The sequence below is a fragment of the Euprymna scolopes genome, chromosome 12, assembly GCF_053919585.1.
Source record: "Euprymna scolopes isolate OS-2025 chromosome 12, ASM5391958v1, whole genome shotgun sequence".
Classification (NCBI taxonomy): Eukaryota; Metazoa; Mollusca; class Cephalopoda; order Sepiida; family Sepiolidae; genus Euprymna; species Euprymna scolopes.
This window is the reverse complement of record NC_136493.1, coordinates 91,331,623-91,337,334: the sequence shown is the minus strand read 5'-3', so window position 1 is coordinate 91,337,334 and position 5,712 is coordinate 91,331,623. Positions and strand designations below refer to the sequence as shown.

General features: G+C 33.9%; 1 protein-coding gene across 1 annotated transcript in view; it reads right to left on the bottom strand.

Moving 5' to 3' along the window:
• Positions 1–260: 260 nt before the first annotated feature.
• The window catches only part of LOC145291087 (defense protein l(2)34Fc-like), a 54,197-nt gene continuing 48,745 nt past the window's right edge, over positions 261–5,712 (bottom strand). Inside the window, exon 5 of the mRNA XM_080136603.1 lies at positions 261–379. The gene's annotated coding sequence lies outside the window, so the exon portion shown is untranslated. The remainder of the gene's footprint in view (positions 380–5,712) is intronic.

The window sequence follows — 5,712 nt, the reverse complement described above, 5'->3', positions numbered from 1 at the left end:
TTTCCTATTACCTGGAGAAGTTTAAATGCAATCTGAACAGACATCTCGCTACTTAACTTCTCACGGTCCCCTGTAAGACATGATCCTAAATAGTACTCCTTACGTCCAAATAGCAATACTCCTTGTGAAAGGGAGTAAAAGTATTTGAATGATATCTAAAAAGTAAAACAATCGAAATAGATGTTTAAATAGAAAACGTGTTTGACATCAGTCAGGGTGTCATTTTCATTCCACATTTATAAAATAAACAATACTTGTTTCTCTTATACGCTTCGATTTTATTTGAAGGCAATTAAAGTAAATATGGCCGCATACAACGGCAAAGACAATTTGGACTTGCTCGATGCTCCGAGGCTGTTTAAACTCGTCTTAGGTAGATCTGAAATATAAAATAAATTTGATTTTTTTAAACAAGTGCAAAATGTATATTTAAGGTAATTATTTTCGTTATCATAAGTTGTTCAACTCATGTCAAATAATATTATGCGAGATAAAAATCCAAACAACCAAAAAAATCATTATTCAATGTAAATCATTAACTGCTTATGTGATAGTTATAGAAAACCCCAAACATTTTTTCTTAATGATGACCTAAGCTTAGTTTTCATTTTTTTTACAGGGTCGTCATCGTTTATCAAGGCCCGAAGGCCACTTAAGGATAAGGGTTAGTGCGTGTACAGTGATGGAATTTTTTTTTTTAAGTTGACTATTAAAGGGGACGGCTATCCAAGAATTTGTTTACATTGGACTTGAAGATTAGTATGTTGTAGTCAGTCGAAAAACAGGTTAGCGGAACATAGTTCCACACGCGTTCAGTTCTAAGAAATAGGCTTTTTTAGGTGATTATACGAAAATGTCTCAGTATTACTAATCCGCCAAGCCGAATTAAGTATTTTTAAAACAGTTGAAATGAATGCGTCTTTCATTGCAAAAGACATAGTACAACATTAGTAAATAAAATAGCTACTCAGAAGCAAATATTCCACTCGTACAAGGAACAAATTCTTACACACATTTTGGCGATTTTATAAGAACACCTTCCTAACTTTCCTTGGTCGAACATTTAACTACCTTTGTTAATCAGGTTTACATACTTTAGGAAAAAAAAACATTTTTAACAGCAGTGAGACACGTTTTTTCAAACCTTATTTTAATTTGAATATCTTTAGAAAACCAAGTAATGATGTATAATTTCTATGATTAGAATTGATGCCACCGAAAGTCTAAAAAATATTTCAAATTTTACTTTACAAAAAAATTACTTTCAAAAGACGTCATTTTAATTTTCGCGCCAACCATACAACACATATTTGATTTGATTTTTATACCATCGTCAACGTTGTCTCTTTTCTATGAGTCACCATTCCCAGACTTAACAACGCCGACAAAATAATGAAAGAAAAGGGGAAAAATGCAAAGTCTTCTTCTATATGATTAGGTTGGATGTTAGCGAATGTCTTGGAAAAAATAAATAAACCGTTTTTATGTACGACATTTCACCGTAAGTTTAAGTTTTTAGACCGACGTTATTTATACTCTTCTATATTAAAACAGACAAGATCTTCTTGGACAAGCTGCGTTATTCAGAATTGGATAGATCTGCTATTCGATTTTAATAGCCAAACAATATGCCGGAAAATACAATACAATGTCAAAATCAGTTTGTAAAAAAAAATCAGTTTCCTACATATCACTGTGGTAGATTCGATGAACAAACATAAGTTAGTACTTTTCTTTCTTCGTTCGTTTCCTCTTCTTTCTTTTCCTTTTTTCCTTACCTCTTCTTTCCTTTTTACTTCTTTTATTGTCAGTTTTGACATCAAGATGCGATTCGAACGAATGCTTAATAAAACATCTTCACTATATTACATAATATTTAATTAGTACCCTTTTTTTGTTATTTGTTCTTTTCATCATTTCAAAAGCAAATCAGTTTTCACAGGAATGTTTGAACTCTAAATATTTCCAGCCAATAAAAAGAGTTTCAAGTTCAAAAGTAACAATTCTGTGCGAAATTTAATAAGCCTATAAAATAGTAGCTTGGTGAAAAGACATAACGAGTTCGTTCGAGCAACACTTGTGATCCTCAACATCAACAACGCCCACCCGAGAAGATCGGAATAGAAACACCGGAATTCCTTCAAGCCTTCCGCTATATCAACATATTCCTTTGAAATTACATTTATTTATTAAAAGCCGATGCATAAAAAGATAGGTTGATTGATTTGGTTGATTTGTAGATGCATAGCGATAGACAGAGACATAGAACGAACTAGTTTCGAACCTGGTTACATTTGATCACAGTGCAAAATTGAATTGTAGAATATAAGTCTTAGAAATGCTACACTCTTCTCCACAGAACTAAAACATCTTTGGGGGAGGGGGATAGGCAAGCTATATGATAGTCAGATTGGCCTGCCATTAAATTATTAATGACCCCATTATAATTTTTATTTATAAATCTTTTCATGAGAAAAAGCATTTCCTTCCAAATAAACGATTCAGTTAAAAAATATATTTCTATCATTTAGTGAAACACGACTGAAATTTAAAATACTCCCACACAACGGCATATAGACATTTGTTGAGGTCATTTACGGGCGCCGTTCCGGTGGGTCGGTGGGTAGAACTGCTGACTATCAACGCGATGGTTCTAAGTTCAATATTTGTCTAGGGAAAAGCGTTAGTGCTAATTAAGCCACACTGATGAGTTGTGATACAATGAATCAGTACTGTATGTGGATAACTTCATATATTTAAGTCCCGTTCTTTGGGTAACGCACTGTCGTAACTAATTTCGCTGTTTAATTGGCTGTAAATGCAAGACTCTCTCTCTCTCTCTCTCTCTCTCTCTCTCTCTCTCTCTCTCTCTCTCTCTCTTTGTTTGTGAATAAAAAACAAAGAGCCAGAGCACTATAAAAGTGGTGGACGAATGTTTGTTTGAAATAGACATTTGTTGAGGTCATTTATGGGCGTCGCTCCTGTGGTCGATGGTTAGAACTGCCGACTATTAACGCGATGGTTCTAGCTTCAATCCTTGGCTAGTCTAACCGCACTGATGAATTGTGATGCAACGAAACAGTACTGTATGTGGATGTGTATCGCAATGAATGAATAGCGCAATGGTAAAAAGCTCCGACTGTCGTTTGGGCAGTTGGGTTTCGATCCTGGCTTGAGGTAGTTTCTTGTCTAGTCGCACTGATGAGCTGTGAAACAGCGAAACATGACTGTATGTGGATGACTATACTGCGGCAAGACAAGCAACTTCCTCAAGCCAGGATCGAAACCCGATCGCCCAAACGACAGTCGGAGCTTCTAACCGTTGCGCTATACGGCTGCTGCTATGCGGCCAGTGAATTAACAATGTTTTGACATTGTCCAAAGTACCTAAGCTCAATTTGTTTACACAAACAGCATCGTTTCATACGCTAATGGTAATTTGTATATATATATATATATATATATATATATATATATATATATATATATATATATATATATATATATAAAGAAAGAGATCCAAAAATATTGTTTTTCATCCCAAATATATGTTTTGCAGTGTTTCCATATTTTCAGGGGATGTAGACAGCAGGCCTGAAAGTTGCTTTTGACACTAATATGGACACTATACTACGGAGCAGCGATTAAAATTATCGAGGTGCATTTGGCCACAAAATCATTTTTACTGTCTCAGCAGCAATGCATAAAATATTTTGGCAAAAGCAATGTACTCGATAGAAAGACAATTCAGTGTTTCGTGACCAAATTTCGGGAGATTGAAAGTGTGGCAGATGCTCACAAAGACTATAGTGATCAATAGCGTTCGGTCATAATTCCTGACAATATTTAGATTTTATGGGAATACCTTGAGAAATCCATCAGAAAATCAGCACACATTCTCTCACAAGGAACATTAGTTTTGAGGATTCCCATGATGACTTTCAGATCTTGCAAATGGTAACCGATCGCAATAAAACATAACAAAAACCATTTTATGAAGATTTCAGTCAAAGGATATATATATAAGAAGATCTTTTATGGGTACACATTCATTTTTTTATCCTCCGGCATGCTTTGAATCGATCTGTCACATCCACCATTTGAAAAGGGGAAATTTTCCTCGAAATATAATGGATATTGTCACAGACATAACAAGTAAGACATTTGCACTTAATACAATTGAATAAATATATGTATATATAAAATATATGTATGTACTTATTGATTTGTAAATCGCCACTTGTTTTCGTCTTCTCTCATCAACACCGACTATATCTCATGCCTCGCATTGTGATAGCATTCTAAATCTCTACTACATATATATATATATATATATATAGAGAGAGAGAGAGAGAGAGAGAGAGAGAGAGAGAGAGAAAGAGATGGCGTGCGAGTGAGAAAGAGATAGGTAGATTAATAGATAGATATAGACTAATAGATAGATATAGTACTCGTATTAAAATATATCTATAGCACTTTGTATTTCATTCCTTTGGGGATATGCCTAACTTCAGATTCACATTCTAAAATTCTTTTTATAGTCAAGAAATATCCACTCACATGAATTAGAATCTTAAATTGTTTAGCCCTGATTTTCATCTCCCATCTTCTATTTGTTAACGTGAATCAATGGATTTTCCCTCCCTTTTGTTAAAAAAAAAAAGTCTGGGGACTCTTCAGTTCTTAATCGATCAAACAAAAAAAAGAGAATTTTGTTTCAATGAGTCAGGTGTACACGTGATTATTTTTGCAGGCTACATCCATTTATTGCTGTGTTCCTACTTTATGCATCAATGTATGAGATTTACGATTTATATGATTACTGTTTTTCGTTGTTTTCTATTCAATTTAATTTTTTGATGTATTAGATGTTTCAATTCATTTTTATATTCTTTATAACTAGCAGGTAGGTCCGACGTTGCCCGAGATTGAATTAAGATCAACAAATGTACCATGTTACTATACTTTCATTGCCATTGAAATCGGTAGAATCACCCATTTTTCAGTCAAATCGATTGAGTGCTTGTTTTTGTTGAAGAACGCTCCGGGGTGTAAGAACAGGAAGCTTCACCTGCCTCATCGCAGTGACTTAGTCTACAATAGATTGTAGTATAAATTGCACTGTGGAGAACATATTGTGGATTTTAACAAATATTTTTATATATAATGGCTTGAATATAAGTTTCAAATGTAAAAGTTGAACATCGTGTTTCATATGTACTCTAAACAGAAACATTCATTTCAACTAATAAAAAAAAACGTCTCGATTTTATAAAATTATTTTTACATAATGGTTTGAATGAAAGATTTAAATACAAACACAAAATTCAAACATCATGGCTTAATTATACTCTTTAAAATATAACTAAACCATGACGTTTGAAGCATTTTTTTTTTGTAACACGCCTCTGTCTTGTCAAAGAACTTATTGTTAATTTTATTCGCTGTACTTTTCTGCTCGTGCGGTAATATAACTTCTCACGGCTCTATAACGGCTCTATAAAAGTTGTGAAAGGGGTTGAAATCGGATGTGTTTGTTTATCGATTTTCAATACTTATCGGAGACATTCTGATACAAAACTTGCGTAAGAATACTCCCAAACACATCAAGTACATTTGTGTAAAATTTCAAAAAATTGGCCCAGACGTTTAGGAGTCCATGTAGTACGAGCTCACACACAGGCACGCACACACACGCACACACACACATAC